This window comes from Lutra lutra, chromosome 4 (genome assembly GCF_902655055.1).
Source record: "Lutra lutra chromosome 4, mLutLut1.2, whole genome shotgun sequence".
In the NCBI taxonomy this organism is placed as follows: Eukaryota; Metazoa; Chordata; class Mammalia; order Carnivora; family Mustelidae; genus Lutra; species Lutra lutra.
This window is the reverse complement of record NC_062281.1, coordinates 14,820,062-14,844,343: the sequence shown is the minus strand read 5'-3', so window position 1 is coordinate 14,844,343 and position 24,282 is coordinate 14,820,062. Positions and strand designations below refer to the sequence as shown.

General features: G+C 42.4%; 1 long non-coding RNA gene across 1 annotated transcript in view; it reads right to left on the bottom strand.

The window, feature by feature from the left end:
- Nucleotides 1-23,375, bottom strand: part of LOC125096733 (uncharacterized) — a 38,273-nt gene extending 14,898 nt beyond the window's left edge. Inside the window, exons 1-2 of the long non-coding RNA XR_007126369.1 lie at nucleotides 23,100-23,375; nucleotides 19,521-19,582 (exon numbers count right to left, since the gene is read on the bottom strand). This is a non-coding gene — a long non-coding RNA (uncharacterized LOC125096733). The remainder of the gene's footprint in view (nucleotides 1-19,520; nucleotides 19,583-23,099) is intronic.
- Nucleotides 23,376-24,282: the final 907 nt, after the last annotated feature.

The following is a 24,282-nucleotide window of genomic DNA, read 5'->3' as shown; positions in this document are numbered from 1 at the left end:
TATTGACAACCTAAATTTGCTAGGTATTCTTCAAAGTGTATTGTCATATCAAAGAGATTCAATAAATGCCATTATTATTTTTACTACTATAATTATTGCTCATTTGACATAGAAACATAAAATTAACTCTAAGAGTTATCATGTCAGAAAAGACAGGAAAAAATAAATCTCCCATTTCTATAGCAGAAGTAACTACGTTAGGGCTGAGAATAATCCAGTGCTACATAAATAAAGAGGAAGGAAATGTTGGGGGGTGGGTAGAGAAACAGAGGCAGGAGACAAAGGTGTTCCAGTGGCACAATTGGTTAGCATGCATGGTTTTTCTACAGAAGGAGGAGATGAGGTTGCAGAGGGAAACAGGGACAACGTGTGCAAAGCCTGTGTGCCCCACTAAAAAACTGTACCCAGATTCTCAGGCCAATTAGCAGCTGTTGAATGGATCCAAGCAAAGACTGTTACAATCAAATTTTTGTTTTAGGTAGATCATTCTGGCATCTGCATGGAAATGAAATGTAGAGAGTAAAGCTGATGAGAAAAATGAATTGGGAAGCTACTTTGGTCTAAGCAAGAGAGAACAAGGGTTTAAATTAAGGTACAACAGTGAAACCGAGAGCAAGAGCTGGTAAGGAAGACACTAAGGACCTGGCTGCCTACAGAAAGGTCTTGCCATACTCCCGCCCTTCCTGCAGAGATAAACAGTACTAGACCAAATGCTTGTAACATTCCAATTTATCATGAACTGGAAAGATAAATTCATGCCTTCCTCTCACTGCATTCTTGATTAAAATGATCATCACTGAGCAGCACTGAAAGATAATGGTATTAAACACTTTTTATTGAGTAAAAATTATCTAAGAATAAAATGACAAATTGATATGCTACCTGGAACTCTCTAGCTCAGGAGTTGGGAAAAGTTTTCTGTAAATGACCTGACAGTAAATACTTACAAATTCAAGAGCCAAACAGTACTGTCGCACTGACTCCATTTTGGGGTTATAGCATGAAAGGTGACATTGACACCTATTGAATGAACAAGCATGGCTGTGTTTTCCCACTCTAGACTCGGCACTCAAGAGCACATGTTGGGAGGAGAGTCTCTGCCACTTTCAAATCCTGACATGTCATTATTCAGTGCTCAGTGGAAAGTCAAATGGAAGCTTGATCAGATGAAATCCCACACCTTGAGAAAGAGCCTTCACAAGTGTTTTCATTTCTCTTTGTATCCCTTAATGTGCAGTGGACACCCCCATATAACCCTGTTTCCCCAGCTTGACCCAGTGATGACTTGCCAGTAGCCTGGCAGGCTGATGCCTGGAGGTGGACTGCCAATGACCTCTCTTCTTTAAGATCCTGAAGCCTTCTGTACTTCTGAGATAAGCACTGACTTGGAGCGAAAAGACCAGGTCTTGAGGTACATCTTTAAGACTTTCCCACCATATGACCTTCAGCAGTCATGCTGTTCATCATTAAAGTGCTACTTCATAGGTAGAGGTTGTAAGAATCAAGTGAGATAGTGAGCTTTGTTGACTGAAATTTTGAGAGATTATAACACTGTTTTATTACTATTCCCAAAGCAGCTTTTAAAAAGTGAAACCATTTATACTCAGTCTTCTGTCCTTCTTAAATGCCATAGAAGTTTGTGTGATCTATGCACACATCACACCACTCCTTCCAACAACCTCCCTTAGTGGTTGTTGTGGACACGACTTAAGAAATAAGTGAAGGGAAGGAGAGAAGTATAGTGAAAAGAGCCAGAAGGCCAGAGGTCTGCTCCTCACTCCATCGTCTTTGTGACTTTGGGAAGATAGCATGCCATCTTAAGACCTCACATCTATACAGTGATGGGGTTGGAATACATCACTGCAGAAATGCTCAGACTAAATTTCATTTCTAGGTCCACCTTGGGGCTACATCCTCCTTCATTTTTACCTTCCCCCACTTCCACTTCACAATAAGTCCTCCCTTCTGAGTCAGTGTTTTTAAGGATGTGATCCAGGGCCACCCAATCACAATCAGCTGGGAAGCTTGTTAGAAATTCAGATGCCCAGGGGCACCTGGGTAGCTCAGTCGGTTGAGCCTCCAACTCCTGATTTCAGCTCAGGGCATGATCTCAGGGTTGTGAGATCAAGCTCTACATCAGGCTCTGACGCTCAGCAGAGAGAGTGCTTGAGATTCTCTCTTTCCCTTTGCCCCTCCCCCTTGAGTGCACATGCCCACTCTCTCTCTCTCTGAAATAAGTAAATACATATTAAAAAAAAAGAGAGAAAGAAAGAAATGGAGATGCCCAGATTTAAGTGATGAGGGAAAAAAAAATGGGGGAGGAGGGCGTGAGACTTTGGTATCTTTATTTTAACAAGCCCTCCAAGTGATTTATACTTATGAGAATTGACAAATTTCTACTCTAAGTTTCCTGCCTTTAATCCTCAAGGACAGGGAGCACATCTGTTTTGTTTACAACTGTATTCCAAGCACTTAGTACAGTGTCTGGCACTCAGATGACATGCAATGAGCTTTTTGAATCGGTCAGTTAATGAGTCAATTGAAAGAACTCTTGAGTTCTAGAGATTTGGTCCCACCCTTCATTGAAAATGTTCACCCTACTGGCTGCTGAGAACCTAATCAATATAGCCAATGGTTATTATTGGAGCTGCTAAAAGCACCAAAATGTGAATCTGTTTCTCCCACATGAGAGAGGCTCTGTGGACCTTTTCCTCCTGCAAGTGCTGGGTGGGGAAGGATTTTTGGACAGGAGACGAATTTGGTGTCCCTCAGTGTCAAATCACCTAAGAAATCTATCTGTCATAATTCCCAGTGTGAAACCTCCAACTGTCTATGCCTAGAGCCTGGTAGCTTCAGAGCTGGGGTCAGTAAAGTCAAGAGGTCCCTAGTAGCACTCACTGGTCCTGCCAAGGCTTGCTTCGGGGTCACTCTGCACCCTAGTCACAGCTCTTTGGCTATGCTAAGGATGAATATGAATTTTGGAGGTCTTCCAGTGTCTTTGACTGATTTAATCCCTTATCACTCAGATCCAGCATCCTCATGTTATCACCAAATTGCTCAAATATTATTGATTTATTCACTTAAAATTTACCCAAGACTATTAAACATCTACCAGAAGCTGACACTGTGTTGTATGCAGACCAAAATAAATAAATAAATAAATAAATAAATAAGTAGAAAGATAATGAATAAATAAATAAATAAATAAGACAAAATTGCTACATTTAAGGAACTCACATGATAAAGGGTTGTTTTATCAGAACAAGGAAGGTTAAGATATATAATAGCAAATCAAAGCAGAGTGATATTCTTAACCTTAGGGGGTGACGTGGAGAGTTGGTAATACAAACAAAGAATATTTGTTTTATACATTAATGCTTTCCACAGACATTTATGGAGCACCTACCAAGCACCAACAACAGTCTGGATTTTCTGGGAATACACCTTTGAACATTCGAGAGCTTGAGTGAGTTCACTAAGTGCTCAAAAATGAAGGAAATCAAAGGCAATGGGAGAGGCCATCATAAAGGAATGGAGCCAACCATCCACAGGACTTTCAGGTATTTCTTTTTAAACCTTCCGTTTTTTGTTTTAAAATTTGCCAGTTCCTGTTCCTGTGGTGCACCATAGGATACAAGACAAACTATTTGGTAACTTGCTGATATACACTTCCACCAAGACGCTCATGTCCCTAAGGTTTTAAATAATTCCATAAATGAAATTAAGGGCATTTAAGGTAGCTCAGGAGGGAAGATGGATGTGTGTGAAGAGACTGTGTGCTGACCACCAGTCCCCACTTCTAGGCCTTCTTTTATTAGTGATAAGGCTGCCTCTGCAGAGAGCTGCGGGGTTCCTTCATGAAGACTTGATGACTGAAAGGTCCAAGGTTGTAGAGATAGCATCCTCTCTCCCTAGACCCTAGTAGAGCTTGTGGAACAGGCCAAGTAATTGTGGCCAAATGGGGTTCACTTTTTCAGATACTCAAAATAAATGAACTTTCTGGTACTCAGAAGTGGCCCTTGCTGTTAGAAGCTTCCAGAAGAGAGGGGGTGGGTGATGGGAGAAAACTGTTAGTAGCAGAACAGATTGGCCAAGCTTTTTAAAAAAATTTTCCAGCTTCATGTGAATGATTTAGACACTGCAGAGCCACTATGTCACATTGGAATATGTGCTTTTCACCCCTCCTGTCTAGAGCAAAACTCTTTTCCTCTTTCTTCAACCCCTTCTGACAATTTGTAGTTGGCATCGAGCATTTTGAATGTGGCGTTTTGATTTGGATGATGACAAGATATTTCTTGAAACTGATTTATCTTATGCCGAATATGAAATTGGATTTGTGATGGTTGGAGCAGATGGAAAACCATGAAAAAAATACCAGAGAGACCACATTGCAGGCCCAGGGGCTGTGAAATCAGCCTGCAATCATATGAGGAGAGGTGGTGCCCTAGGGTCCTAGCTCAGGACAGAATGGAAGAAAAAAACCCAAGCCACGTGAGTTCCCTCAGGTAGATCCTCCCTCTTGCCTTCCTCCCAGGTCTCCACTGTCCTCTGGCTGCACAGATACACATGCAGCCCTTCTCTCCCTCCACTCCCCCTCCATCTCTGACCCTTGATTTATTTCCCTCACTCTCCCGGCTTCTTCCTTCCAACCTTCTTCTCCTGCACCCACCCACTTCTTTCTCCTTTCCCATCTTATTCTGCCGCTTTGATGTGCAGCTTCTAGGACTCTGTTCAAGTTCATTTTTCTGTTATTAACAAGGAAACAAATTAATGACAATTATCAGAAACAGGACAGAAAGCTCTCCTTCCACTCCCTCTGTAAGCATGGAGCATGCACTTCACATAGCAGATGGGTGGGGAAGAGGAGCCATGAGTGCAAAACCCACAGACCTCGCTGTGGAGATTCTGCAGACCCCTCAGATGGGGGAGTCTGTGCCTCCACAGCTCAAAAGAACCCCCCAGGATCTTCAGATTAAACAGAAGTCTGCTGGTTCCTGCTTCTCTCCACTTGGACCCCTGCCTGCTTTGGATCAAGGCCTCTAACAACACTAGCAAAGAAAGATGAAGGCTACTCTTAGTCCAGGGCAAACATTCTCTTGAAACCTAATATAATTTCACAACCTCTTCCTGCTCCCATTTGCAACAACCCAACCTGCTAAGTAGATTCCATGCAAAATATGTGAAAGTTCCCTGGTCTTCTCACCTTTTGGACAAAGCCCAAGTTCCTTGCTGTGGCTCACAGGAACCCCCATCCTCTGCTATATTTCTGTTCTGAGGCCACTCCTCTGACTGTCTCATATCCCCATCTCTTTATAATCTAGTCATGATAATGTATACATCTATCCCTGGTCATTGGTGGAATCCTAGTTCTCTTGGTGGGAGCATTCTCTCCACCCTTTTTGCCAGTCCACCTGCCTAACTCTAATTGTCCTTTCCCTTGAAGCTTCAACATCAACTCTGCCAAGAAACCTTCTTGATTTCCCTACCACATACACCTATAACCTGCATCAACATGCATGCCCTATTCCCTGCACACATGTAAGTATACATTCCATCTGTACAACCCACACTCCCCAACACATAACACACTCATCTACACAGAAATCCATATACCCACGCTTATGCCACTGACACTTATGTCCACCCATATACATCAGATCAAACCACATGAAATTTCTAATATTAGATTTTTTTTTTTTGGTTTCCTTATATTCTCAACCTATGTATTCTCCCACTTTTATCCATAAATACACACCTATTCCCAAATGCACATTCTCTTGCTCAATATAAAACCTCCTAATTGCCCCTTCTACTAAGTATGGTGTAGATAAATTGTGTGGTCTTCTCATCTCTCTCATGCTCAACATTTTGGTGACACCACACATTTCTGGTTGTAAGTTGGGTATTAATACCTCAGTATATACTTTAGGAAGATGATCTTGCTCTTCCAGTGCCCCAGAAGTCTAGGATGATTGATGCAAGGACACCTGGAATGAAGTCCCCCCAGTATTTCAATAATTCTATCACATTATAGAGTAGAAAAAATCCTTATATCAATCTGTAGAGACTTCTGAATGATAGCAAAGCATTAAAAACAATGCAGAAGGTTTAACATGGAAGAGGATATAAAGAAAACAATCTAGCTCCTTAAATATTAAAAACCCACTATTTGCCAGTGTTATGGACTGAATTGTTTTTCCCCCATTCAGATACCAAAGCTAACCTTCAGTGTGACTGTACTTGGAAATAGGGCCTATAATGAGATAATAAAGGTTAAGTGAGGTCATAAGTATGGAGTCTTAATCCAAAGGGTTTGGTGTCCTTCTAAGAAGAGAAGGAGAAGCCAGACATCACTCAATCTCTCCCCCTGTCTACACACACGAAGAAATGCCATGTGAGGACATACCCAGAAAGTGGCTGTCTGCAAATCAGGAAGAGGGTTTCTACCAGACATCAACCCTAACCTGACAGCATATTTATCTTGGATTTCTAGCCTCCAAAACTATGATAAAATACATGTTTATTGTTTAAACCACCCAGTCTGTGATATTTTGTTATGGAAGTCTAGCAGACTACTATAGGCAGGCATACTTTTCCAAGCATGAGCAATAGGGCAGTAAGCAAAAAAATGAGGTCTCCAGACTCATGGAGCTTACATGCTCGTGGGGAGGAGACAAACAAATACATTAAGTAACCTAATTAACACTAAGAAGACAAAAACAGCAAGGAAAGGAAAACAGAGAAGGATTCAATTGACAAGACCCTGTAAGGACTTGAAAGCTATTATCAAACCTGGAATTTAATTCTATGAAATGGGGGCCCATTGCAAGGTTTTGTGCAGAGTGGTAACCTTAATACAGGTTAATAAGGCAGTTCAATAATAAGCCTTAACACTTAGACGAGGTCACTGTGGTGGAGGACAAATTAGGTGGAAGCTCCAGGGGGCCGTGCATGACCACCATGACCCTGGTGACACTGTCTTCCATGCACTGTGTAGAGATGAGGAAACCATGGGTGGGGAGGAGGCACAGCTCAGGCCAATGGCGGGGGCAGGATTCCCCCTGGCACACACAGAATAAATCCATTCAGCAATCAGTGGCCAAACTCAGCCCCTTGCTACCTTGTTGAAATTTAAGATATTGTTTGATCTGTCTACCCTTCGCTAATTTTATTTGTAAAACAGTGTTTGAAATAGTATTTCCTTTTGCAGTTGTGATGAGGAATAAAGGTGATTACTCCAGAGGACGCAGATAATTTATAATTAGTGCCACTTTGGATTCTTCTTACGTTTTTCTCCTAACACTGTTCTCTGAGCTTTTTATATATTTATGCAATCAATGCTCGTAACAACCCTCGAGTTAGGTAGTTGAGGTTGCTCCTTGTCTCTTTGGAGCTTGTGTATAAAGCAGTAAAAGCCTTCCTTTATTTTACTCCCATCTGTTGGAAAATTGTCATAATAAACTATTCTGTTAGAAGAAGACATTCTGTTGGCATCTGCTGGGAAACCTGGGGAATAAATATACCAGTCTCATGCTGATGAGATGAACGGTGTTTCCTTAGATCAGGTGTCTTCTCCGCCCTGTACCACGCACATGCTGTAGTATGCAGCAGGCCTTCAGATATAACTTCTATCCCCATTTGAGAGGTGAGAAAACTGAGACTCGTGGAGTTTAAGTAACTTGGTTGACATTCGACCAAGAGGTGTCACTGTGCTCTGAGCCAAGGCAAAAGTGCCAGGTACAAAGTAGGTTCTCTCTAAAGTCCAGGTGTGGTTTTTGTCATTATTAGAACTGACTCAAATAGGCAAAGTGGCATCCATTACAGGCTTTTGCCTTAAAAGAGAGATTATTCTAATGACAGCAAAATGGACAAATTAGAGGGGGAGATAATTGTATCTCATGTTGGAATTTGCCCAGCGTTATTAACTGGTGGTATTGCATAGTTTAGTATTTGCTGTTGTCACACAGCCTTTTTATGTGTGTTTAAAGCTTTGTTAATTATTAAAACACCTCTCATCTGACATTCTTCATCTTCTTCAAAGGATTTCTACATTTACTCCTGGCAGTAACCTTAGCTCAGAAAGGGCACATGGCACCTTCCAGAGTTCACAGATGTGAAAAGGAGACTCTGTGTCCAGCATGCTCGCTTGTTTATATATTAAAGGACTGGATGAGTAAACCTTAAATCTGCTCGGCACCAATGATAAATCCTTGAAGGAACTGGCCCTTAAGCCCAGGTCTCATGTTGAACTTCTTCCTCTGCCATTGGGTAGAATCCCCAGAAGCACCTAACCAAGACAGCTCACATGTCCCAGCTGCACAGCAGCATCATTCTGGACAGAAAGTACTGAAATAGGCACACTCAAAGGGACAGGGCAACAGAATGTCCAAAGCCTCATGTAAATCTGGGACACAATAACACAGAAAAGGTTGTTTGAGGATGAAATGAACTTATATATGTAAGCATTTACACATTTACACATAGTCCCATTTAAGTCACACACACACACACACACACACACACACACACACACACACACACACGCACCTTACTCAGCTGCTAGAGGCAAAAGTACTCAGTTCTTCGGGGTCTACTAGGAATAAGAAGTTTCAGAGAGTAGGGAACTGTCCTGTGTATTTTCCCCAAAAGATTTAACAAATTCCTTGAAAGAAGAAACCAGTGCACCCACCACAATTCAACTCCTGGCCAGCAGTTTTTGAAGTATGGGGCAATCCCCATAAGTAAATGAAAACTTGCCAAATGCTAATTTTAAGGATATTTTCAAAAACAACAAAAAAACCCATAAAAACAAAAAAAAAACCCCACAAAACAAAAAAAGCAAAAAAACCTTCCTCCGGATTTTAAACTGAGAATACAAGATGTAACATGACCTTTCCTTGATGCCTCAAGATCAGCCTTTTGCTGTTGGTGATCTTTTCTCCTGGCACCTCAGAGCCATTTCTAACTCTACACAGAACCGTCCATGGATGGGTCTGAGAGGGGCATCTCATGTCTAGTAAGTGAAATGACCAGGTGGTGGTACAGCCCTTTGCTCCTTGCCAGCTTGTTATATCAACTTTCCACAGCCATGTTCAATGCAGAAATTTGACTTCCAGAGATATGCAAATTCCAGATGCTTCCTTCACTTCCCCTATGGGACCTGGATATGCACTGGGCTGAGCACACATGGAACTTGGCAATTCTAAGACTCCCTGGACTGTAAGACACATCATTAGTTATTATCACTAAAAAAAGAAGGTGCTACCAAACAATGCCCTAAATGCCAAGGATGCAAAGATACAGGCCAAAGATGCTTCATCAACAGTGAAACCACATCAGTTATAAACAAACACCCCTCAGAGATGGAAGCAGTTAGTTAAGGGGTGGGGGAGGGGCTGCAGACAAGGGCTGTGCTCTGTGTAAAGAGTAGGGTAGGAGTGAATTCAGGGTAATGCTGCCAGCATGCATTGGTTGCTATGGTCAAAAATGTATTTGTAGGTGGTAAGGGTGTTTAAAGCAAAATTTCCCACTGACTTATAAAATTTGGGTTCTGGGACATGGACAAGTGGGCAATTCACATCAGAAACACCCAGAAGCTCACCTCATGGACACATTTCAGACTTCCAGAGTCAAAGTGTTTCCTTTTTTAGTACTCGGAGCCTTTCTGGGAATGTCAGGCCTACTCCTCTCCCATCTACGGGAATGAATGCAGAGAAACCTTCTTATCAGGAGTGCCTATCCGGAGAGTCTATCTCTCCTTCCCTCTTTGCTGCTTTTGACTGGGGCTTCTGACATTTCTGAATAAAAGACATCACCCCTTCTCCATGGGTCTTGCTATTCGAAAAGACTTTTTGAAAAAATTTTGCGCTAGAGCCATCAAACTTTACAGTGACTAATCCTGACAATGGTAGATGTTTATTAAACAGTAGGTGCTCATTAGATGAATGCTCAGTAGACATATGACCAACTCAGTGGCCGAGTCCTGCTACTGGAAGGTTTTAGAGGAGTTACTTAGCCTCTCTCATTTTTCCTTTCCTCATATCAGGAGGTGGAAATTGTCAGCAGGGTGCCTGGTACACAGTAAGCCTTCAGTTAACAGCAGCTGAGAAACAGTCATTCACTCTTTCATCAGATTTGCTGAAACCCACGGACATCAAGATGAAGACCGCAGAGCCTGCTCCAGAGGAGCTCAAGGCTCAGTGTGGGAGGATAGGATAGAAGGTACAGATTGTGCTCTGGTGCAATGGGGCTTTGGCAGAGAGAGCTCACGGGGTCTGTCATGGCCCCTCTGCACCTAAGCAGGCAATCCTGGAGCTGAACAAGCATCTGCCAGGCAGACACATGGGAAAAGAGAAATCTAGGAAGAATATGATCCATGCCAGTGGGGTGGAGGCTGAGCATATAGTGCCCTAGTTCTGGGGGCAGGAGGCATAGGGAGGTGGTGAGCTAAACAAATGGACAGGGAGCCTGACACAAAGGTTTTATGTGTAGGCGTAAGGACTTGACTTTTGCCCCATAAGAAGCAGGGAGACAATGAGTAGGAGCCGTACACATAAAGCTCTGTCTTCATGTTCACTGTGATATGACAGATGGGCTGCCATGTGTGCATGTGCTGGGGGCCTGGGGAGAGACCAGGTAGGGAGGTGATTTCATTACTGCCTCCCCAACTCTAATCCCATAGACACACTCCACCGTTCACAGACCAATTCATTGTAATGAGTTTACAAATTCTCACCCACTCCAGAGTTGAACATCCATGCAGGAAGCCCAGATTTTGAAAAGTAGATTATTTTTTTGTCATTATTTTGGGTGTATGCTCAATCCTGACCCTTAAATCATCCTCTGCTATCCTCTGCACTAGAATGCTGTTCGCACATAAAACTGACAGACAGCAACCCAGGCTCAGAGTAGTAATCCATCTGTCTCCTCTTCATCTTAATAACAGCTGCCACTTAGTCATCCAAAAATAGAAGCAGAATGCCTACCACATATCCACCCCAAAATTTAAGGTGGGAATAATAGGGTGGATAATAGAATCAGAGTGCCCACCCTCAAGGAATTTTTAGATTGATAGAGAAGTTTCTGCTGACTGGATGCATTTTTCTCATGTGCTGCTCCCAACAATGCTAGAAGATGCAGGTATCATTATCCTTATTCTGGAGATTAGAAGACAGGTTTTGGGAGCTGAAGTGACTTGTCCAAACACATATATAGAATTCCTCTTTTGTTCTTAATGTCTTTTCTCTTATTCTTAATCATTACTTTGTCAAGAAGGGAACCCCTTTCCCATTGCTGATATCTCCTTTCTGTAGATAGAACTCCACTAGCAAAACATGACCAACCCCTCTACTACTTCTAGACACAGAAGAATGACTTGAGGTGACTAGAAATTTGGAAGGAAGTTGAAACTGCATAGGTAGTCCTTTTCTTTCTTTTCTTCCTGAGACTTGACCTAGTCTCCAAGCACACCTGCTGTCCTCCTCCATGGCCTCCTTGGCCCCCCACCACATCACCAGCAAAACCACTGCCACTGAACAGTTAAGTGACCTGTTCATGGTTACCTATAGGTTTGAAGCTAGATAGGTTCATCCCAGGGTCTCTATCCTTGAGTGCTACATTGGTGTCCTAGGGCTACCATAACAAAACACCAGAGACTGGTTGGCTTAAAGAACAGAAATATATTTCCTCACAGTTCTGGAAGCTATAAGTCTGAGATCAAGGTATTGGCAGGGTTGGTTTCTTCTAAGTCCTCTCTCCTTGGCTCATAGATGACCATCTTCTCCCTGTGTCCTCACAGTCTTCCCTCTGTATGTGTGTGTCCTATAAATTCCTCTTCTTATAATGACATCAGTCATGTTTGATTAAGGCCTATCTGATGGACCTAATTTTACCTTAACCATCTTTTTAGAGACCTCATCTCTAAATATCCTCACTTTCTGAGGTATAGGGGATTAGGACTTCAATGTATGAATTTTGGGAGAACACATTCACCCTATAAATATCCAGTAGCTAGACTCTTTCATGGCTAGACAAAATTGATACAAAAATAATGGGAATGCAAGGAAAGAAGCTATGTAAGCTCTCAGGAATGGATAAACAAATTAATGTGGGAGTTGAAAGGAGGAAGGAATTACCTCCAGCTCCTGGAATTGGGCAGGGCTGTGAAGAAGCTAAAGGAGTGTCCATCAGAGTTCTTGGCTGTGGGCAAAAGAGACCAACTCTGGCTTCCACAAGTGGATAGATGGTTCACAGAATGCAAGAAAAGGGTGAAGAAGCTGGCATGAGAAAAGCATAAAATAAAATAAAATAAAATAAAATAAAATAAAATAAAGAAGTTATCCTAAGGGATCTGGGTAGCAGAAAGCCATGGAGAGCTTACTCTAAATGCCCTTTCCAAAATGAATTCACTCTACTTCTTCCCTTATAATACTCCCTTTGAGAGTCAGATTCCCAGGTTGGGGTACAAGGAAGCTGGCTTGAAGCATGTGTCCACTCCTTGGCTTAAGGAGTCCAGGATGCCTGGAGCAAGGCTGCATCCAGTAAGGGTGGATGGGTAGTGCCTTGGGGACAGATGAGGGGCTATCACCAGGGAGGGTGAGCAAATGCTGAGTAGGCAAAAACAGCACCACAGTGGAATATGTCATTGTGATATTATAACTAGAGAAACTGAGTCTTAGCTGCTTTCAGTATAGCTAGTAATTTTAGAGACCTGAGATTTATAAGAAGTTCTGCTAATTCTAAATGATGTGCTCTTTCTAGCTACCCCATAGTGCATCAGGTCGCCCAATTCCAGGGTGAGTAAATGAATATATGAGAAAATATATAAATAAATAAGCAAGCAAACAAGTACATGACAAGGCAAGAATTCCGGAATTTTAATCCACTAATAAATACAAACTCTCCCTTCACTTCTAAACTGAAGTGAAGGCTGAAGTATGCTTAATAAGAGAGCTTTCTTTGTTTGGTTATTAATATTCAAGAGAGGATTTGAATCCACATAATCTACCTTTTGCAAAAGAACAAGTTCTTGTTTTCCCTCCTATCAATTCATCTGGGCCATCATGAGCGAAGGAATCTTTGCACGCAGCTCAAGTCCTGCAGGTGACCTCTGCTTTCCTGCCATTTGGATTATTAAGCCTTCCAGACAGGGGTCAAGTTCAACTCTGTGTTTGTAGTAGCACGTGATATATTGGTGGATCTCAAAAAACACAAATTAACATTGGCAATGTGGATAGGTTTGTCATGTATATGTGAGTGGGAAGGCTGAGGTTCCATGTTTAGAGAAAGATAATTGAGATGGGATGGGGGGGTCAGCAGATCCCGCATCAGTCAATTTATTGGGTACTTACTGAGCCCCCCACTTATACGTTCAGTGTTATGCAAGCCCCCCCAAAAGAGAGGCAAATGAGTAAGCCAACAGCAGAGTCTCGGGAATGTTTTATCTTTATAGCTACAAGTTTTATAACTAAAACTTGAGCTCTGGAGTCTGAGTTTAAAGGCCAGCTCACAAGGACATGTCACTTCCACAGTATTCTTTCCAAAACCTAGCATACTAATTATGAGAAAAACATCAGTTAAACCTAGACATTCTCCAGGAGAGCCTGGCCAGTACTTTTCAAGAAGATTTTCATGGTCATGAAAAACTAAGAAACTGCAATAGACCAGAGGATAATAAGGGGACATAATAGCTAAATATAATGTGGTACCCTCAACAGATGCTGCAACAGGAAGGGAATAGTACTGGATTGAATAGTGCACACCCATGTCCTCCAGAATCTATGTTTACCCAGTACCTGAGAATTTAACCTTCTTTGGGGATAGGTTCTTTGCAGAGGTAATCAAGTTATGATGCAGTCACATTTTTTTTTAAAGATTTATTTCTTTATTTGAGAGATAGAGCCAGCGGGGAGGGCCTGGGGGGGGCCACAGGGGTAGAGGGAGAGTGAAAATCTCAAGCAGACTCCATGCCCAGCATAGAGCCCAATGCAGGGCTTAATCTCACGACACAGATCATGACTTGAGCCAAAAGCAAGAACTGGATGCTTAACCAACTGCACCACCCAGGAGCCCCAAGATGCAGTCATATTTTATTAGAATGACTATAAAACCAGTATGACTCGTGTCCTTATAAAAGGAGGGAGAGGCTATACACAGAGACACAGACCAGAAGGGAGAGGGCCACGTAAAAACAGAGGCAGAGGTTGAAGTGATATGTCTACAGACCAAGTGTCTGAGTCCATTGGGGTTGCTCTAATGAAGCACCACAGACTGGGTGGCTTACAGGCAACAGAACAATTGCTTACAGGCAATTTCTCACAGTTCTGGAGGCTGGAAGCCCAAGATCCAGGTGCCAGCATGGGCAGGTGAGGGCCCCCTTCTGGGTCGCAGACTTCTTGCCAAAGTCTTACATGATGGAAGGAACAAGAGTGCTCTCATGGGCGTCTTTTATAAGGACATTGATTTCCAAAGGCCCCACCTCCTAAAACCATCACGTTGTGCTTTAGGATTTCAACATACACATTTAGAAGGGATACAAACATTCAGACCACAGCACCAAGGAACTCTGCAGATTGCCAACAGTCACCAGATGCTAGAAGAGGCAAAGAAGCTTTCTTCTCTAGAGTGTTTAGAGAGAGCATCACTCTCTGAACCCTTTGCTTTCGGACTTCGGCCTTCCAGAATAGTGAGAGAATAAATTCCCATTGCTTTAAGCCACCTAGTTCATAGTACTTTAATGGTAGCCCTGGGAACCTAATATAAGAACATTAATGGGAAAAAAATGCTGAAATCACAGTAAAGGCTGGATTTTAATTTAATAATAATAAACTGATATTCTTAATTCAACAAATGTACCACCATAATATAAGATATTGGCAGGGGTGCCTGGGTGGCTCAGTGGGTTAGGCCTCTGCCTTCAGCTCAGGTCATGATCTCAGGGTCCTGGGATCCAGCCCCGCATCGGGCTCTCTGCTCAGCAGGGAGCCTGCTTCCTCCTCTCTCTGCCTGCCTCTCTGCCAACTTGTGATTTCTCTCTCTCTCTCTCTCTCTCTCTGTCAAATAAATAAAATCTTTAAAAATAAAGATATTGACAGTAAGGTATATATCTGGATGCTGGGTGCTCTATTTGCACACTTTCTATAAATACATAATCATTCCAAATTAGAAAATTTAGTTTGGGGGAAAAAATCCACTTACAGGCTGTATCATCTTTGGATGGTCACTTCTGTAGACTTAGGTCTGCTCATTAATAAAATGGAGATAAGGGCAGCTCTACTGAGGGTTGTGTTTAAAAATGTGATCATGTATATCAGTACTTAACAGGCACATCATTTTTCATTATGATTCTGTCACTTGGTTGATTTGACAGTCCTTCCAAATTCACATCAGAATGAATTTGCCCCATTCATACCCTCATCCATGCCATTACTTAAAACCTTGTTGAAGAAAGGGACAAAACCTTTCAGGCTTCTGTTGGATTGAGAAGCAGTATTCCCACTGAACAGGGGCACTCTTCAACCTGCTTCAAATCCAGGCGAATCATGTATTCTACCTCAGGCGAAACCTAGTCACCCTATGAATCAACATCCTCCACATGTCCACTAGTTGCATAACCTTAGCAAAAAATAAATGAGGTTAGTTTGGGGTAGATATGATGTGTTCCTATCTTTTATAGGGGACCATGTAATGTCATGGCTAGGTAGAGTCAGATTCACGGGGTTTAAACCTTAGCTTGTGCCACTTACTAGCAGTGTGCTATTGGGTAAGTTGGTAACTCTTAGATTCACTGCACCTGTCTGCAGAATGAGGACAAGAATACCTTCCTCATAGAATTATTATAAAGGCTACAGTAAAGTGCTAAGCCATAGTTCTTTGCACACAATAAGCATTGGAACTTAGTGCATGTATACACCCGTGTGTGTATGTGTGTTTTCAGTGCCTGGTACAGTGACTGACATATTAGAAGCACAAAAATTGTATGTTTCAAGAAAAAGGCCTAGATAAGTGAAGCTGTTGCGGATTGAAGACAGATAGCGACTTGAGCAGCATCACAGTGGCAGACAATGACCGGTAGATTACCCGTAGAGCACAGGACTCCAAGAGCATTGACACTGTAAAGATCTGGGGAATAATCTGATGGGTTTTATTTTGTAGATATGGAAACAGAATCACAAATAGTCAAGGGGACTTGTCTGGGCACAACAATTCATTAGTGGTAAATACTATACCTCCAGCTTATGTGTTCTAACTCCTAGTATAGGCTTTTCTCTCCATCCTCTGGATGCTCCTCACAGCACCTAGCAAAATCTATGCAGAGGGCATCCAGCTCAAAGGGTTGACTGTTGTTATGCAGCATCTTGGAAATCAAGCGCTGCTCGGAGAGTTACCAGACCTTTGAGCTAGGGCACTGAGGATGGGGACAGTCAAGCCAGGGCAGCTTTGATTAAAACATAGTGCTTTGCTGAAAGACCTGTGGCTATATCTTAACGTAAATACTGAAAAAGGCACAGTAATCCCAGAGGCTTCAGCAACGTACATCAGAGCTAAGTAGTATTTTGGCAACTCAGGGAAGAACCCCAACTGTTCCAGCTCTGTCTGAATTGTGAGCAAATCATTTCTTCTAGCTGTACCGCAGTTAATAATAGAAATGATGGTGCCAGAGAATTTCAAGATACTTCATGGTTTTCGAAAAGGTGTTTTGGATCTTAGCCATGGTCTCATCTGTCCCTCTCGAGAAGCTTCAGATTATTGTTATTATTATATTACAGCTCCTATATTTCAGATAAGAAGACAGGTTCAGTGAGATGGAGTGGTGGTGTGTGCGTGTGTGTGTGTGTGTGTGTGTGTGTGTGTGTGTATAAAACCAACAATGAAAATAAGGAAAATAGCAGTTGTTCCTATTTCCTGAGCATATACCACTATCCCAAGTACTTTTTAAGATTTTATTTATTTATTTGAGAGCGACAGAGAGAGAGAGAGAGAGAGAACGTGTGCATGAATGGGGGGAGGGACAGAGGGAAAAGCAGACTCCCTGCTGAGCGAGAAGCCCCACAATAGGCTAAATCCCAAGACTGCAGGATCATAACCTGAGCCCAAGGCGACACTTAACTACTGAGCCACCCAGGCACCGCTGTCCCAAGCATTTTAAGAATATTTGTCATTTAATTTTCACATAACTCTGTGAGGTTGTTAATATTGTTATCCAGTTTTATTCCAAGTCACAGAGACATTAAGCAATTTGCTTGAGCTCACACAGTAGTAAGTGGAGGAGTCAGGATGTGAACCCAAGCAGTCTGGCTCCAGAGCCCATGCGGAACAGTGAGCTGGTGAGGCACAGATACACCCTTCTCCTTAAAGAGGTCACACCCTAGTTTGAGAAAACTGACATGTAAATTAGATCATTAAAATTTAGGAAGATAAAAAAGTATGAGGCTCACTGTCATGGCAATGACAGAGGGTGACTAAAAATCAATATAGTGGAGATTGGATTAAAACCCAGACTTCCTGACTGCATAATCAATATCCATTCATTCCATCATTCAATAAACACTTAATATTAAGTGTTAGAGATTGGAAATAATAATGACAGTAATAAAAAGACATTGTTCTTCTCCTAAAGAACCAGTTACAGTCCAGAGATAACACTTTCCTAACCACTTCGAGCCTGTAGTCTTTGTTCCAACATGAATGCACCCAGAGTCCAGGGGTCACCAGCTGATGTGAGGACTCTTTAGCTCTCCAGTGCTGTCCCCTCCCTCCTCTCCTCCTGGTGCTGTCCCCTCTCCCCCCAACCATGATGAGGCACCTAGGGCCATTCCATGCCAGTCGCATTAGCAGTGGTGGCCTGATTTAATATAACCTCAAGCTCAATTGCCTTCACTAATGCAAACTTAATGGGGGCCCCTTTAATCCCCTTAGAGATTTCTTCTCAGTAAGTGGGTGTTGGCTCTTCCCTAAGAACTGTGCTCTCTGGGGGAGGGTCTGCAGCAGCCTTTGGTCAGCACATTCTACCCGTATCAACTAGAGTTTTGGAGTCATCCTCACAAGGATGTCTATGAAGGATGCAGTCAGATATTCCACACCTACTCCCTAGGGGGTCAGAATTATCTCAGAACACTTTCCCTGATGTTTTGAGGATAGAACACATGAGATTACAATTCAAAAATGCTAAAGATGGAGTTTTATACCCAAAATAGTTCTTAAAATTCAGCTATAAATTTCACTACCAAGCTCAGAGTGTGTGAGGTAAAACTATAAAATATGCCTGCTTCAACAACGTGACTTCCAAATATGGTTCTAGTTCTTTCATCTTTTTCCAAGTAATTACCAGAATACCCACTTGGCCCATAAGCAGAAGGTCAAAAGTTGATGGGTCCCAAAGAATTGCTGTAGGAGTCCATCATCATATTTATTCTATCTAAAGAGGGAGGAAGGGGAGGGTGTTGATTCTGTTTCTAAATAACAAGAGGGGAGAGAACGCATATCTCTTCTGTCAACCATCATTTCTTCTCACAGCCACACTGTACTATCAGACTGGTTCTGCATAACTGGACACTTGAGACATGTCACTGCTGCTAAGATGACCTTGTTGGTCTAGGTCATTGGCCAGAGTGCACAAAGAATCCTCAGGTTAGACAAGCTTGGCCATGTGGCCCCATTGCTTAACCAGGGTGCCTGGGTCCAGCTTAGCCACCTACTTTGCTGAAGCCAGCTGTGCCTTATCCCTCTCCACCTGGAGTATTTGCATGAGTCTGGAGCAGCTACCTAGGCTGCCTCTCTTGGAGAGCTTTTTGATCTCCTTCATTGGGCTTCAGATGGACCATCCTGGTCCATTGTGGTGCATCTTCTAAGCTTCCTATTTTCCTGGCTTTTTTCTGTCCTTGGGCTACTGATGCAAACTGGACCCCTGTTTCCTCCTCGGAGACCAGTGTTGCATACCCAGGGCCTCAGTGATGGACAGCCCTTCACCCAGGCTGTGCCCTCTCAACCACCACTTCCTCTTTTGGATGTCTGTCATTCTTTAATAATGCAATTGAAGATGTCATTAAAGCCTCTCCTTTGAACAGAGGTCTCCTGCAGGACTTTGTCACGACATCTAGTTTGAGAGGGACGGTTTGCTTTTCATCAGAGCACAGTGGGTTTGTCATCCTCAGCGTCACCCAAGTGGCGTGGACTCCACATTGGGCAAACTGGTTGGGGCACAGAGGAAAAGCCACAAGAGCAGAGTGATTCTAGATGACCTCATCCATTTTTCTCTCCTCTGGCCTGGAAGCCAGGCAATGAGGGGCAAACCTACCTGTGCTGATCAGCAGACCTGCAGAAGGGGACCTCAGGGAGGAGACACCAAAGAAAGGCTCCAGGACAGAATTTCTATGCCAGCATCACTCACGGCCAGATCGAGCTGGTAGTCCTCAAACGTGAACCCTCAAGCCTGTGTGGCTGGTGAGGCTGCTGCTGTGAATTCAGAGTGCACATTTGCACAGGCAAACCTCGCCGTGGTGCTGAGAGCCATGGGCCCTTACCTGTGTTTGTTCCAGAAGCCCAGGCAGCTGTCTTCACCTGCTTGTCTTTTTCCACAGTCCTCCTGGTCAGATAAATCAATTAAAAACATCAACTGCTAGAAGAACACAAATACAGGCAGCAGGAGAGGGCCTGGAGGGCCAAGTTCTGTTTAGTTACTCCGGGTTTCTAAGCACGTTCCAAAAATATAACCCCCACCGCCGTGGCAAATCTACTTTTGATGAAACACAATGTACAATCTCTAATGTTGACACAGAACAGATGGGACTTTGATTTTTTTTTTTTTAATCTGTTGATAGAAGAGAAATTGGCACAATGGATTTTTTTTTTGATTTGGAGTTGTTTTCTTTTTTCTTCTTTTTTTCTTTATCACATGCACACCTAACACTGAGTGTCCTTTGGTTCTCTCTCCTTGTTTGTAGTTGATCCCTTCTATAGCTGGGAGTCTCTGGTGGACTGTGCCTTGCTTTTCTCATCAACCAGAAAGGATGAAGGTTACTGCCCCCTGTGTCCCTTCCATCTGGCTCAACAGAGTGGTTGTAGGAGCTGCACACCAAGAGGGTCCTCCGACTTACAGACAGTGAGATCCTGGCTTGTCATCAATGATCTACAAAGCGATGGCCGAACGAGGGTCATGAAGGGCAGTTGGCCTCACCTACCCCAGATATTGCTATACTCCAAGTGAAACAGTGGGCATTGCCATGAAAAATTGCTTCAAGACAAGTCTCAACAGATTGAAGCTCCCAAGCCCCTCCTAACCAAGTCTTTCGGAGCCGACCCAGGTCACAAAATGTCCTCTTTAGCCTTCCCTGGGACTGCCAACAGAGATCCTTTGAGCATGGGCTAGGCACAGAATGTTCTTTGGTGGGGGGATGTCCACCCCCATATGATTCCATTCCCATAGCAACAGCTGTTATAGGGCAGAACACATCAGATGCCATGAGACGGGTTCCACCCTACTATATAACTCCAAATTGTTTGATTAGATGATAACAGGTACAACTGGATAGCTGCTAAAGCCCCATTTCAAATTTAATTTACTCTTGGACTTTAATTTCCTCCCACCAAAAAACATCCTTCAAGAAAAAAATAAATAAATAAAAGAAAGAGGGAAGAACAGAACAAGGGACTATACCACTTGGGGTAGTGGATGTTCTTTCCTATGCTGAGAGTCGCCTCACCTTTAGTCTCAATTGGACAGGCTGCCCAGGTCATTGGGTTGATTCAAAGAAACAAAGGTATTATGATGCGGAGTGGGAGTGCAGGTTTCCCTGGTCTTCCCAAGTCCTGCTCACTGTCTCACCACCCTCAAGGGGTTGCTAGGGTGGCAAGAGGGCTGGAGAGGGTTACTGGTTTATGAAACTGGTAGGATTCTAGTCTTAGTCTCTCATCTTATGGTCACCCAGGTTCCAGTCTCTCCTGCACAAATTAAATTGCCTTCACCATTTTTCTGAAAAACAAAACAACAACAACAAAAAAAACCTGGAAATAGGAATATATCTCCAAAAACCAGTCTTGCAAAGAAAAGGACAAGATCACACAGAATTTTTTTTTTTTTTACAAAAACAAAACAACAACAACAACAACAACAAAACAAATCCAAACCGAAATCACTCTCTTAAAGAGATATCTCGGGGCGCCTGGGTGGCTCAGTGGGTTAAAGCCTCTGCCTTCAGCTCAGGTCATGATCCCAGGGTCCTGGGATCGAGCCCCGCATTGGGCTCTCTGCTCAGCGGGGAGCCTGCTTCCTCCTCTCTTTCTGCCTGCTTCTCTGTGATCTCTGTTTGTCAAAGAAGTAAAATCTTTAAAAAAAAAAAAAAAGATATCTCACCTCCATGTTCACTGCAGCATTATTCATAATAGCCAAGACATGGAAACAACCTAAGTAGCCATTGCTGGGTGAAAGGATGAAGAAAATGTGATAGGCAGACTGTGTTGTGTATTATCCAGCCACAGAAAAGGAAATTGTGCCATTCGTGACAACAGAGGTGCACCTTCAGAGCATTAAGCTTAGTGAAATAAATCTGACAGAGAATGACAAATATGGTAGGATCACTTATCTGTAGAATCAAAAACAAGCTGGAACTCATAGAAACAGAGAACAGATTGGTGATTGCCAGAGGTAAGATGGGGGATGGGATGGGAATGGGGAAAATGGCTGAAGGTGATGAAAAGGTACAAACTTCCAGTTATAAGATAAATAAGCTTGAGAGTCCATTATAGAGCATGGTGACTACAGATAACAGCACTGCATTGAATATTTGAAAGTTCTTAAGAGAGTAGATTTTAAGAGTTCTCATCACAGGAAAAAAAAAATTAGCTATGTTATAATTCTCATGATGAGAAAGTTACAATTTGGGGGCACCTGGGTGGCTTAGTTGGTTAGGTATCCAGCTCTTAATTTCAGCTCAGGTCATGATCCCAGGGTCGTGATTTCGAGCCCTGTCTCAGGCTCCACGCTGGGCATGGAGCCTGCTTAAGATTCTCTCTCTCTCTCTTTCTCCCTTTGCCCCTCACCCCCTTAAAAATGTTACAATTTTTCACCTTTAAAAATTATAATCTCTCATCACAAGGAAAAATTTGGACTATGTTGCAATTATTACATTGTGTAGATGTTATGAATGTTAACTAAACTTATTGTGCCAATCATTTCCCAAGAGAGACATATAGGAAATCATTATTTTGTACACATTTAACTAATACAATTTCATATGTCAATTATAGTTCAATAGAGCCAGACAAAAACTTACAGAGGGACAGAAAAGATTGCTGGGTTGTCTTATTTTGTGAGTTAACTCCAGAAAATGAAGTCTATTTCTACTTTTTATATATTTCACAGGCTTTGGAAGCATGTCCTCTTGGTGGCTCTATTTCCCAGACTCCATAACTGTGTATGTAAACAAGAGGACACTTGTCATTTTGTTTGCTATGTTGGACAGCAAGTGCCATGGCACATAAAAGATTCTCAATAAATGATCTGACTTTTAAAAACATGATTTAATTTTTTACTTAAGGAGTTAATGAGCATTTAGTAAATAAGCAGCAGCAGGAGGAAGAGAATGATGACAGCAATGACAGTAAACTTGAAACAATGAAGAGAAAAGCAAGATAGATAAATGACCTATGTGGGGTGACCTAGGGTTTTCTGATGAGTAAGAGTAAGTAAAATGGAAGTGCCAGGGCCTGGATTCAAAGCCCACTCTTACACTTAGGATAGTTATTCTGCAAATCGCATGCCCCATGCTCACTTTCTTCCTCTTTAACACAAGAGATGATGATTCTTCACAAACTGTGAAAATCAAATGAGAAAAATATACGTGAAAGCACTTCGTGAAAGGGTTTGTACAAATATAAGGAGGCAATTTTATTAACAATCATAAACAACTACATAAGTTATTCAACACCCACTCAAGTGTTAACCATACCTCATAACCACAAACTAGCTATAAAAATGCAGAATGACCAAGAATGATATATTCTTTTTTTATTGCTGTGTAAAAAAGACTACAAACTTAGCTACTTAAAACAACACTCATTTATAATATTATAGTACTGAAGGTCAAAAGTCCAGACAGACTCACCTGGGTTCTTTGTGTGGGGTCTCACAAAGCTGATGTCAAAGCCGTCATCTAGACTAGGTTCCAGCTACTATGGTAGCTCTTGGGAAGAATGGGTCCAGAGCTCATTTATGTTTTGTCCAAATTCTGTTCCTTAGGTAGTAGGACAGAGGTCCCCATTTTCTTGCTGACTATCAGTAAGGTACCACTCTCAGCATCTTGAGGCTCCTCTTAGGACCTAGCCCCCTGACCCTCTCCATCTCAACAACCTTCCTTATATCATACTCTCTCCCTCTGCCTTTCTCTGCTTCCTTTCAGTGAAAGAAAACTCTGCTTTTAAAGTGATTGGATTAGGTCCAGCAGGACAATTATTTTGAGTTGAATGTCAACTCATTAGTAAGTTTAACTCCACCTGAAAAATCCCTTTTGCAAAGAAATGTTCCATAATCATGAGTGTCATGTCTCATCATATTCACATTTTTGGGGATTAGGGATGGACATCAGGGGAAAGGGGCATCTTAGAATTCTGTCTATCCCAGATTAGGAACCCCTTGGAGGAGAGCTTTGGAGCTGTATATTATGTGTCTCCTCATTAAGATGGGAGGATCCCGTTCATATACTCAGGTGCCTAGCACCATTCCTTACACACAGCAAGTGTTTGATACAGGTTTGTTAAATAGAGACATGAGACCTCTTTAGGGAAATTTTCCTTGAAATTTCAGCTTTCAAAAGGAAAATAAGGACAAAAAGTATTTTTTTTAATTTTATTTTTTATAAACATATAATATATTTTTATCCCCAGGGGTACAGGTCTGTGAATCGCCAGGTTTACACATTTCACAGCACTCACCATAGCACATACCCTCCCCAATGTCCATAAGCCCACACCCCCTCTCCCAAACCCCCTCCACCCATCAACCCTCAGTTTGTTTTGTGAGATTAAGAGTCACTTATGATTTGTCTCCGTCCCAATCCCATCTTGTTTCATTTACTCTTCTCCTACTCCCTTAGCCCCCCATGTTGCATCTCCTCTCCCTCATATCGGGGAGATCATATGATAGTTGTCTTTCTCTGATTGACTTATTTTACTAAGCATGATACTCTCTAGTTCCATCCACGTCATCACAAAAGGCAAAATTTCAATTCTTTTGATGGCTGCATAGTATTCCATTGTGTATATATACCACATCTTCTTTATCCATTCATC